The following is a 13,209-nucleotide window of genomic DNA, read 5'->3' as shown; positions in this document are numbered from 1 at the left end:
GACTACAGGCACACACTAACTTTTTTTTTTTTTTTTTTGAGACAGAGTTTCGCTCTTGTTGCCCAATGAAGTGCAATGGCGAGATCTCGGCTCACCGCAGCCTCCGCCTCCCAGGTTCAAGCGATTCTCCTGCCACCACGCCCAGCTAAGTTTTGTATTTTTAGTAGAGACGGGGTTTCTCCATGTTGGTCAGGCTGGTCTTGAACTCCCGACCTCAGGTGATCCGCCCGCCTCGGCCTCCCAAAGTGCTGGAATAACAGGCGTGAGCCACCGCGCCCAGTCTCTTTTTACTTTTTTAGCTTTGTTCCTAGAAAATTTTAAATTATGAGGCTCACATATTTCCATTAGACAGCACTGCTCTGAAACGTTTCCAAGAATCAAAAGTTAGAAGACTCAAGTGATACAATTTGTACACGAGGACAGCAAAGTTTCTAAGAACACCAGCAACAACCATGTTTTATTTTAAGGTTGGTTATTTGCTTGCTCCCAGTAGAGCTTTTCAATGGTTTGTGAAATCACCCACAGTGCCTCCATAGGAAGTTCCATATTCTCTATTTTAGCCAGAATGTTTGCAAGTTCCATGAGAACAGGGACCTGGTTGTGTTCACAGTTGCACTCCAAACACCCCAAATTATGTCTGCCATCACTGTCTGGTAGTTGGTGCTCAGTAAATATTTGTTGATGGCATTAATGAATGAACACCACATCACATCCTTATAGAAAGTTTCCACATCATTTGGGTCATATTTATTGAAATTCTGTGCAGCTTTCTCCCAGGACAGGAAACGAGAATTCTAAGAATAGAACCCGAAGAACTATTGAAAGGGTCAGTGGACAAAGAGGAAACTTTGCTCTGTTAGGAAATATCAAATAGCTTGTAGCAGGGATCTTTCGCCTAATCTCTCTCGACGGTTTGTGTCAACAGAAAAGTGGCTAGAGAAATCAAGATGTTTCTTTATTTTTTAAGTTCCATTTTAAAATATAGCCCTTGGATGTGTTTCATATTTTGGCCATGTGGCAGAGCTATATAACTTACCTCAATGTCTCAGAAAGATGCCAAATGAAGCAACTAGTGGCCCAGCCCTAGCCCTAACACAGACTGTAAGTGGGGCTCATGGTCACTTTTATCTCCTTTCTTGGCCTGTGCTTCTCTCATTGCACTTCTCACTGTTAAGCTTAGCTATGATGTTATCTGGCGGCTTGTCTTATCCCTACCACAGAATAGGGGGCAGGTGGGGGATTCCAGAGTTTTCCTGTGGGAGGCACTTCGCAGCAACTTTCATGTTAAAAGCTAGGCCTGAAAGCTCCAATCTTCAAGTGACATATGCCAGGCATGCTTTTCAACTTAGGTTAGATGTAAATCATTTATTTATTACTTCACCAAATATTTATTAAACCTACTATGTGCCAGAATATGGGGATTTAGCAATAAAAGTGGCTATTATTAATATATTGCTGCTTAGCTCCAAATTCACCCTCATTGCCCGCCTAGTGAAACAGAATCTGAGCCCTTTAAGTATTTTCCAGCTGTTACAGAAGCTAGGTCAATAGAAGGTCCTGGAGAGACATTGCAGGAGGAAAGGGTTTGCTTTCCTGGTTCCTGACTCTGGTGTGCATACTGGGCAGGTTGCTACAGCACAGGTAGCAAGCAGCAGCACCCGGCAGCCAGCAGCTTCCTCAAGAAGCCCCTTAGGTGGCTTTGGAGCAAGTGCCTGTAATTAGACACCTCCCTCAACAGCTTTCCTTTGAACCCCAGAGAATGGATTTCCAACAAGTTCTGGAATGTGGATTTCTGGCAAGTTCCAGAAGGCAGAATTCTAGCAGGGGTCACCTGCTATTCAGAAAGCTACAACTGTGCCCTCTCCAACAAAGTCTGGATCTCAGCCAGCCCTAAGAGTGTGTCTGAGTCTTGGAGGGACTCTTTTTGAGGTGCTGCATCTCAGCCCTGGGGTTAGTAAGTCACTCTTCCTTATATCTCTATTTCTGTATTATTTAGAGTTCTCGTTACCTCTTACTAATCCCCCTTTGCTCCAGTTCCCTGTTGTAGGTAATCATTTTTTATATCAAACTTTCCTTGTTGAAATTACTGTTTTTCTCTCTTGATTAGACCCCAGTTGATACAATAAACAACATAAGCAAAGTGTCTTTCTTGCTGGTGCTTACATTCTGATGGGGGGAGATAGACAAACAGTTGCATAATATGAAGGAGTGACAGGAGTAGTAGAACTAGTTCAGATGGGAGTTCATAGAAGCCTTCCTGGAGGAGGTGACCTTTAAACAGAAGCCTGAATGCCTAGAAAGAGTCAGCCAAACCAAAAATCACTGAGAAGCAAATTTCAGGTGGATTCAAAAGCCTCATTTGAGGAAGTGTTGGTGAATGTGAGCATTTTTTAAAGACTGGTACATGCTAGAGATGGAGTAATACAAGATTAGGTCATGGCTACATCACTGGGTTCTGGTCACATTGAACTTCTTATGTCTGATAAAAGCATTCATTTTCTACTCTGATTATAATAGCCATTGTGGAGGGAGAAAGGCTCGTAAGCAGGGAGTGACAAGATCATTACAAATATCAACTTGGTATAAGGTGCCCACATTTACACTTGACCTAAGATTAAGAAAGTACCCTTTGTCATATTCAAGAATAATCAATTGTTTTTAATTGGGGACAGCTGATAAAGAGTACAGGCGCACACACCCTGCCCTTCCCACACACACACCCTTTGGTACTGCCACTACCTCACCCCCACTAATGAGTAACGGGTCAATTTTAATTTGGATAGAGGATGCCTGTGCAAGTCTGAATGTCCGGCTCTGCGTTGAATATACAGCTAGAACAGCAATGATTATAGAGAATCAAGGACGTGCACTTTCATTTCTAGATCTGCAATTGACTTGCTCAGAAACCATCCTCCTGTCTATGTTAAGATAGAGATAACTGGACAGAAAGCTCATTATTGAAAAAGGACATCAATGCTACAGAGGGTGACAAATTTCTTAACTTGTCTGGTTAGGCAGAGCTTTGTTGCCAGCAGCCTCAATGTTTAGTGGTGAAGACTGCCAAGACATCTTTGTGTTGGGATGTCCCTTCTTAACTTGATGGATAAAAGGCATGTAGATACCCATTTGCCTTTTTGTGGGGAGGGAACTTGGCTTGGGAGTAGAGTAGACAAATTTGCATAGGTACTAAGGAGGCTTCTGGGACAAAATAACTTTCCTTATTGAAACACTACATTATTTGAACACTTTGAGCTCATCCCTAATTAAGTCTGCAGGCAAGAAGGAGCACTGAAGCTTTCTCTTCCCTCCCGGAGATTATGGTGCGGACACAGTGGTGTATGGTGTATGTGGTAGGGGCTATCTAGAACTCACCTTAAAGTCAACAGGAGAATGGACCAGTGACCCAAATTCACTGGCTGCAATGCAGGGGCAGGAAGTATGGATCTTTCTCATTCTGAAGTAACTCTTTATTGAACATATGAATCTCCTTTTGGCTTAGACATCCTGGCATTAATGGGGTGCTTCGGGATAAAAGGCTGAGTGTGTGAGGAAGATAAGTCTGCATAGGACTTTTATAGTCACACCTTATGTCAACAATGGAGCTGAGGGAGACCCTAAACTTCTTGCTAGTCTGAACAATTGTCTTGAATAGTTAAAAAGAGCCATGAACTTATTTATACTCTATAACAGAGATCATACCTAAGAAACACACTAGTAAAAATGACTCCCTTACTTGAGGAAAGCTCAGATGATCTTTAAATTTCTAGAATCTAGAAGGGATCTTTAACAGCTGCTTCTGTTTCATTCCCCTGCCTTTAAGCAAACAAGATATCATTATCCCCACTTTGAAGATTAATCAACTGAGGCTCAGAAAGAAGTTACTTACCCAAGGTTATATGGCTTGTAAGTACTGAAGCAGAGATCAGAACTCTTCTACCTCCTGATTTAATACCTTGCATGAACCTGAATTCCACAAGTGAGTATTCAATTAAAGTATGTAATTTGAGCACTATCCAACTCACCTGCCTGGTTTACTCCTTTTCAAGCAGATGTTTTATTGCAAAAATGGGGGCAGAGGGTGAATCAGGGAGATGACTGTGTTGCAGCTGCCACTGTGCAAAAGCTGAAACTGAGAATTACCGCAGCTTCAGGAAGCACGGCTAACTCCCTTCAGCCTCCGACCTCAGAGTGTCTGAAGGCTCAGTAAGGAAGTTCCAAAGAGATGTACAGTGCTGAAGCCCTAGTCCTTTTACTTTCAACTAACAGCAGGGTTCACACCTATGCAGCTGCTGTTGCCATGCCTTTCCACAGGCTCCCACTCTTGCTAACTATCGCAACAGCCTATGGGGCAGACATTACAGGAGAAAATCTGCGCGTTTCCTTTCTGAAATGAGTGGTGCAGGAATGGGGTAGGTGTAGGAAAGTGTAACTAAACATCTTACTGCTTTGTACAAGAAAATAATTCATGAGAGTCTAGTATTATTTTTATTTATTTTTTGAGATGGGGGTCTCACTCTATTTGCTCAGGCTGGAGTCCAGTGGCACGATCTTAGCTCACTGCAACCTCCACCTCCCCGGCTCAAGTGATTTTCCCATTTCAGCCTCCCAGATAGCTGGGACTACAGGCACAGGCCACCACACCTGGCTAATTTTTTGTAATTTTAGTAGAGATGAGATTTCACCATATTGCCCATGCTGGTCGCTAATTCCTGAGCTCAAGCCATCCAACCGCCTCGGCCTCCCAAAGCTCTGGGATTACAGATGTGAGCCACCACAGTTGGCTAGAAAGTCCAGTATTATTTTCATTAGAACTGGGGGTCAATTCACGGTCTGCCGTGACCTGGCTAACTTTGGTTAATCCCTTTAACCTTTCTGGTCCCATCTGTGTTGTGTTTTATCCTTAAGGGAGGTAAGTATGATCTCTAAACCCCTTTCCCCTAAATGCAAACATTTGCTGCTCTAAAAAATGTTTTATTTTATCATCTCAGAGTTGGTCATATGGAATGGATTTTGAATTAGGATCATCTGCTAAGGTTGATTATATTTTCCTTACCCCTTTTTAATACTTCTGAAAAAATTAACTCCTTCAATGAAGATTATTTGGGGAAAGTGGCTGCAGGCACATTTTGTTGAAAATTGATTAGTTGTCTCATAAAATGATCTAAACTGTAAGGAACTATATTCTTAATGCTACTATGTGGGCTCCTACTGCTATAATTCAATTCAGGACTTGTCCTCAATATTATGTAGCCTGGAACAATTCTGGTAAATCACATGACTTCCTTTAATAGCAATCCTTGTAAAATAGTGTGAGTGAGCCATCATTCACAGTGTAATATCTAGTCCAGTGCACTACTACTTTTCGAAAAGACAATGATATTCAGAGAAATTTTCATTCATGGGGACACGCTCTGCTTCTGCTCCTTGCTTTTATATAGAATGAAATTTGAATGTTTTTATTACAGGTTTTTATTAAATATGTCTGCCAGAGAGACCATTCGATACCTTATTTTTGTGTGAACCCTGAGTGTTTACATAGTGTTGTTACGTATTATTACCTCTGGTGCTATGTAAAGGTACCAGCAAAGAAGCAGGATGGGTGTTAAAATCCCCATTTTACACACTAGGAAACTAGGTTCACAGAAACCAATGGCCTCTTGGGAATCAAACTTGACTTTTCAAATTTCACTTTGTTCTATTCTACTGGAGCTGCTTTTTTGTTGTTGTTGTTGTTGTTTTTTAAGACAAAGTCTCCCTTTGTCACCCAGGCTGGCATGCAGTGGCGGGATCTCCGCTGCAACCTCTGCCTCCCAGGTTCAAGCAATTTTCGTGTCTCAGCCACCTGAGTAGCTGGGATTACAGGTGTGACCACCAGGCCTGGCTAACTTTTGTATCTTCAGTAGAGACGGGGTTTTGCCATGTTGACCAGGCTGGTCTAGAACTTCTGACCTCAAGTGACCCACCTGCCTCAGCCTCCCAAAGTGCTGTGGTTATAGGTGAGAGCCACGGCGCCCAGCCTAGAGCTGCCTTTTAATGCCTTACAATGATTATCATGCTTTGTGCTTTACAAAGTGCTTCCACATGCCTCTTCCTTGCTTCCAAAACCTTGTTGGATGGGGAGAGCTGGTGTTGTTGTGACCATCTTAAAAATGTGAAAACTGTAACTCGGAGAAAAGTGACTGGCCTGGCTCAGAGTTAGTGTATATGTATCAACTCTACAATCTAAGTGTATACGTATAGAAAGGCGTTCTAGGGAAAAGTATGCCAATCACGCGAATCGTAGATTTTCTATGAGGTGAGAGTAGATGAGGGAAGGAGAATTGCTAGACTGCACAATGACTGCACACCAACTCTACAATCTGAGTGTATATGTATAGAAAGGTGTTATATATGTCAGGGACATATGTCAGGGAATTGGTGCCCTCATCTCCAGTCTCTGCTGGATGCCTTGTTTTTATAACTTTAGACAAGAATGACTCACCATCAATCCCTGTACAATAAGAAGTTCAACATCCTTCTCAGTAGCTCCAGGGATTGCTGGGGGAGTATCTCTGTTTCTCTGTCATTTATTGTTTCTGATGAAAGCTTGATCTCCATTCTATGCCTCCTGCTCATCTGTCCATTTTCCACACCAGACTACCCTTTGGGACATCCTATACTCTTCTGAAGTACCTTGACCCAAGCCATGTGTGAATGCTTTTACTGAAGTTCTGGGGCATGGAGGGAATTAATGAGTCAGAAGGGCACACACTGAAAGTGGAATATCAAGCATCCCCATTCCTTGGTTATATCTGCCCCTTTGAAATGCTCAGTAGCAGAGGCCACTCAGTCACCGTGCAGTCTAGCAATTCTCCTTCCCTCATCTACTCTCACCTCATAGAAAAATCTATGATTAGCGTGATTGGCATACTTTTTCCCCAGTACAGCTGCTACTGTGGAGTGTTTTTATAGCTTAGGGTAGATTTCTGAATCTGACTAATTTTTGCAACAACTATATGAAAGAGAGAAATGCAAAAATAACTCTCCATTCCCAATTTGTAATCCAGACTGAGGCACCTTTTATAATTTTTCCAGTGAGAAATTAAAGAGAAATGAAGGTTTTTAAAAGGAATTCATTCTGAAAATAACCTTATAATCTCCAGGAATGACTTTCATCAAGGACTTAAAAGCAATAAAAAACTATTTTTCCTTTATGAGGTTAAGAAATTTGGTCCTTATGCTTTCTTGAAAGGAAATAGTTTATTTTTAAATCCTTAGAGGAACTTATATTCCTTGAAATTTTTAACATATAATTAATCATTCGGAAAATTATTTATTATGATTGCAATTTTCATATATAAATATATTTTCATAAGATATTGAAAATGTGAAAGAATTGTCAGATATTTATTGCAAATTAAATTTGGAAACATTTTTATAACATTTACATTGCTGGCCAGCAAGCATTCTCTAACAACTTGCTCTGAAAACAGTAAACATGTGAATCATGTTGTAAAAATTAGTCACATTCAGACATCTCCTCTAACCTATAAAAACTATAAAAACGGCCAGGCGCTGTGGCTCATGCCTGTAATCCCAGCACTTTGGGAGGCCGAGGTGGGCAGATCATGAGGTCAGGAGATTGAGACCATCCTGGCTAACATGGTGAAACCCCGTCTCTACTAAAATTACAAAAAATTAGCCGGGCATGGTGGCGGGCGCCTATAGTCCCATCTACTTGGGAGGCTGAGGCAGGAGAATGGCATGAACCCGAGAGAGGCAGAGCTTGCAGTGAGCCAAGACAGCGCCACTGCACTCCAGCCTGGGCGACTGAGCAAGACTACGTCTCAAAATAAATAAATAAATAAAATACTATAACAACAACTGTACTGGGCAAAAGGTATTGTTAACTGTACATTTTCTATCAGTTCTAGAGCAGGATGTTTAAAATACCCTAACACAACCACATTTAACACTTAGCTTTTGAAAATTTGAGAGAACTTTAGATTTTTGATGAATGAGGGATGTTAGTCACATACATTTTTGAATTATTTATGCAATGCTTAGGAAAATGTATAATCAAAGTTGCATCAAAGTAAGTTTAATTAAATTTTTATTATCTGTAAAGCTACTGCATACACAACTAGAACTTTACTAATTATTAAAACCAAATATATACAAAGTCATAGCTTAGGGAGGAAGAATTGGCAAATAGAGTACTAACTAGTAATTCGACTCAATATTTAAATATATAAAGGGATGTATAATTTTGTTTTTGATATTATAAATATAAAGACTTAGAGTGCTGGAAAGGCTCTAATATGAATCTTGCCTCACTAAGCTCTCTTATATCCTGGAAAGGACTTATATTTATTCCATAGCTAGGTTCCGTAATCAACCCCATTGGTAGCTAACATTTATTGAGTGTGCCACACATCCTCACATAAATGATTGAATACAATCCCGTAATCTCCATCTCATCTTCTTTTTAAAGGTGAGTCCAGGAGCTTCAGGTTCCCTAACTTGTCTAAGTTCAGCCAACCAGCAAATTCAAATCCAGGACTTTTTTTTTCTTCTGGAAGGTTTGGTTTTGTTCGCTGTTTTCCAAGCTACCTTCACATCAGAACTAAATGAGATATTTAGATACATAATTTTGACATGAAATGTGTTTTGCTTTCTTCATTTTGTTTTCAGGGAATGAGTTGTAGTTAATAATACATTTTATATATCTATGTTGCGAGATCTTTAGAAGAATTTTGATGTAAATTAGTAAATCAGCAAAATAGTTGCTAAATTTATATTTCTTCCATTGAACAAGGTTAAATTCTAATTCATTTAGAATTGTTTTCATGTTCTGATGAATAATCAAATGGCCCATTGTTTAAGACCACCTTTTTACTTTTAATTCTCAGCAGAGAAATAATCACTAAAATCAATGTTTAAAATATAGAACTAGGAAACAAGTAACTATCCAAAGCCTATAGTTACCATGATACCCTGGGAACTTAGAAATAGTTTAAGTTTCAGGCATGGTAACACACAAAAAAAATTCAGTCATAAAGGAAGTTATCTTGACTAGCAGACACACACACACACACACACACAGTGTGTGTCAGCAACTGATTTCATAGATAATTTCCTATCCACTGATGACTGCCCCCAAATCTTTCTTTAATTGCAAGGGAAAACTGAGAGCACTTAATAATATAGCTTAATTAGCTGTGTTTCTTATATTTACACTAATAATACTCTGATATACTTGTTTTGATAAGATTAGCAAACAAGCAAAGCTAGAACAAGGCACTGTATTGTTTGAGAAGATCTGTGATACATTTTAGCTTCACTGTTCTATAAAGATTCTTTTTCCTCAGTAGGACTCACTTGAGATAGTGGTCTAATGTAAAAAAGAATATAACATTCATAACCTTTTTTTGCTAACAAACTTAGATTTATGAGAGACAAACATCAGAGATATCAAAATTTCATGTCAGAGTTGAGAACAGAAATAAGCCGAATTCAACTGTTTTTTTCTGAAGCCCTGCTGAATACATTGTCTGGATTGTACCACAGAAGGCTGAAAGCAAAACACGGGTGGGTCTATCAAACAATCCCTGACTCTGTTTATAACAACTGAAGCTGTGCCTTTCATATCGGAGTCCCATCAGAAAGGGGAGGGGGAAGGAAGAGATAAGCTCATCAGTGAAATAGTATCCTTTAACAACAACCAGTCACTTCCTGCAATCAAAACCATGCTAGCATGTGGCTTGTTCAAATAAAAATTACTGGACTGGAGCCAAACAAGGAAAAAGTAATTGATAATGTGGTTTTTCAGAAACCATCCATCCATCAAATGTGTCAGTCCTTCATAATACTTTATTTCCCTTCTGAACAAAGATCTTTAAAATTCATTGTGTGCACTTAAAAACAAAGTGTCCTTGTGCTGGTTTATAAAGATTCTCTTTTAGTTTGGGTTTGTTTTGTTATTTGATTACATTCCCTCCCATCCTGCATTTTTTTTCTCCCAGATAGTTGCTGGAAATTTCTGCCATTCTTAAACAAAGCATCTTTGTGCTGTATCAGCTTGCATTTTCCTTGGATTGTGTTTGGATGATGCCTTTTCACTGACTTCAGCACTGGAGTATTGTAGCCATAGCCTTAGTAAGTAGACTGTAACAAACAGATTCACTAGCCCTTTTTGTGTGTTGCATCCTGTTAATCGTTGGTGAGAAACACTTCTTGGAGTAAGGCACAGGACCTATTACAAATAGAAGAAAAAACGGATGAGGAAATATTGGATCATACTTGAAACTAGAGAAAGCCATTAATAGTCATCATAAAAAGAAATGTCCCCCTTCTAGTAATTCCTCCAATACGTATGACAATCTTATAACTAAAACTTTTTATTTATTATGGAATTCTAAAGATCAGTTTGCAAAACTGATAGTATGTTAGCTCACTAGCAGTTTCCAAAAGCAACATCTATGAAGTAAATTTCAGCAACATTCACTCGTTTCTCCTCCTTATGACTTCCATATTAAAGCTGGTCTTACTATAGATTTGATGCTACACACACACACACACACACACACACACACACACACATTTTGCCCAGATATGGGCAAGATCACACCTCAAAATGCATAAAGAGATAATAGCTTCCCAAAAAATGTATTTTAAGTTATAGTTCTATGATTAAAACACTGAAAATATGAAAAATAATGAAGCTTTGGTGAAGAAAAAATCCCATGTGATTCTGAAATTTCTTTCACTTCTTTCAGCTACCTATTTTATAAGTCAACACAATCATATTATGATTTCTTTTGAATACTTCTAGTACTATCAACTATTGACCTGACAAATACTTTAGAATTGTATTTAGATTTCATCCTCAGTGTCTTGGCACATGCTACCTAGGAACCAGGCCCTTGGGAGATAGTTTTTCCCTGGGCAGGCAGCTAAATACTGGCCAGAGAAGTCACTCCTGTTACCTCACCAGGCATCTCAGTAAAGTTTCTTTTTAAAGAATGCCAGGAAGAAAAAGTTGCAGTAATGGCACAAAATCTCTATATTACAAGTCCTGCTCCTGAAAATTCTCTTTTGGCCTGCCCCAAATTAATACTAAAAAAGTTACATTCATACCACGATAATAATAACAATTTTTATGTGGACCTTTTTTTGCCCATGAGATGTTACTACTAGAATACCAAAAAGAAACAAGTGTGTACTCTTCATCCAAAGATTGCAACACAAAGAAATACAAAGTATATAAGGCTTCAGGGTTATTTTTGGTGGGACAGATATTATTCATTTGGAAATAGCAGATATGTCAACTACTAAGTCAGCATTCCTGGTGAGTTCCTTGAAAACAAGACCTAATTTAGCTGTTTTTGTGTGAGAAATTACAAGAAAGTCACTGATACAAATTCTGTGTTCAAAGGTACTCACAAAAAACTTGAAGAACAAATATAAATATTTTTATCCTTTGTTTTCAGCTAGAATTTGCTGTATGTCAAATTTGCCTACTGTTTCACCCTAGGTCTTGTGAGAAGATAAAAATGAAACAGAATAACTCTTTTGTAATATTTTAATGTGCTTTGACTTTTTGTTTTGTATTTTCTTAAACTGAACTTTTCCCTATTCTTCCAGAGACATCTAAAAAACATGCCTCAGAGAATTTTAGGATTGTTAAAGAAATGGTTCAAAATGAAAAAAAAAAAACTAATATTCAATTTCTGATATTCAAAAGGGAATTATGTCACAAGTCAACGTAGTCTTGAAAGCCAGGCTTTGTCAAAACAGAAAGAACTTTCTAGAATAATCATATCATGACATCAAGAGTTAGGCATGAGTCCGGGAGTGGTGGCTCATGCCTGTGATCCCAGCACTTTGGGAGGCTGAGGCGGGTGGATCACCTTAGGTCGGAAGTTCGAGACCAGCCTGGCCAACATAGTGAAACCCCGTCTCCTACTAAAAATACAAAAAATTAGCCAGGTGTGGGGGTGGGTGCCTGTGATCCCAGCTACTCTGGAGGCTGAGATAGAAGAATCACTTGAACCCAGGTGGCAGAGGTTTCAGTGAACCCAGGTCGCACCATTGTACTCCAGCCTAGGCAACAAAAGCGAAACTCCATCTCAAAAAAAAAAAAAAAATAGAGCCAGGCATGGGTGACTAGATAATGATTTCTTCCATGGAGAGGAAAAGCTAGGCAGTGAAACTTGCTACCCTGAGATAGCAGGAAGATATAATAACAGGAAGTGAAAAACCCCAGACTTATTCCTCTTGGTCTGAGGGTTGTGGGAGGAGAAGAAGGTTAGTAGTGGTTAGGCTACATCTTTTCTCTTGGGGCCAATGTTCCTTGGGTAGAAATATATATCAAACACATAAATCATTTCACTGATTTAATAAATATCTTTTCATGCTTTTCCATATCTGCAATCAGGATGTGTCACAGCTTTCTGGACATTATTATTAGTTTATTATTATGTTATATTATTAGTAGTAGGAGTAGTACATAGAACAATGGTACATCTTAACACCAATGGCATCTTAGAGTCAACGAAATGTGTTAGGTTGAGGAGAAAGGGGAAGAGAGTGGCATCTGTGCTCCTTTCCACCTAGGACTCTGTCCTCACAGACTGCTCTCAGCAACCAAGAAGGCCATATGAAAGTAAACCCACATGTCGCCCAAGGTGAGGTAGAAAGTGGACCTCCGGCACCATTATCTGCTTCTCCATAGCATGAATGAGCTCTAGAATATCGAAGGAGGGTCTGGAAAGCTCAGGGAGAGTTGAATAAGAACCTTCTAGGAGGAGGGCAGTCACCATGTTAGGGGCAGAAATTGAAGGACTGCCTTGCAGAGTGGCTGGGCCTGGATCTACTGGGAGTCCTGCACCAGCAAGGGTGAACATGGGACTAAGTCACCAGGGAGGTGACCAGCTCTAGATCAAGCTAAAAAAGAAAACTGGCCATGACCTACACTAGTCCCAGGCTCTAGGACCAGGTCCCAGCAGAACCTCCTGGAAGGAGAACCACCTTCTGTGGTCATCAGTTTCCCAGCTCAGGGGTCTTCTGCAGTAGACCTCACGAGAATCCAGGGTGGACTCTGCTGTTCTGAGGACCCTGTCTCCCCACTGCTGCACAGAGTCACCCCAGCCTCACCTCTTCAAATGGACGCAGGGGCTGTCTTGGGGAAGAACAGGGAGCAAACTCACAAATCTGAAAGACTGTGCA

At 39.9% G+C, this 13,209-nt stretch overlaps 1 long non-coding RNA gene across 2 annotated transcripts in view; it reads left to right on the top strand.

Annotated features, from left to right (window-relative positions):
* The first annotated feature begins 1,630 nt into the window (after positions 1 to 1,630).
* The window catches only part of LOC114672825 (uncharacterized), a 44,699-nt gene continuing 33,120 nt past the window's right edge, over positions 1,631 to 13,209 (top strand). The window contains exon 1 of one of the 2 annotated variants that reach the window (XR_013405118.1): positions 1,631 to 1,950. This is a non-coding gene — a long non-coding RNA (uncharacterized LOC114672825). Of the gene's footprint in view, positions 1,955 to 13,209 lie in introns of both variants that reach the window. The other variant, XR_013405117.1, reaches the window with a different exon arrangement.

This window comes from Macaca mulatta, chromosome 15, assembly GCF_049350105.2.
Source record: "Macaca mulatta isolate MMU2019108-1 chromosome 15, T2T-MMU8v2.0, whole genome shotgun sequence".
Taxonomy (NCBI): Eukaryota; Metazoa; Chordata; class Mammalia; order Primates; family Cercopithecidae; genus Macaca; species Macaca mulatta.
The sequence above is the reverse complement of the archived record's forward strand: the minus strand, read 5'-3'. Positions and strand labels throughout refer to the sequence as shown.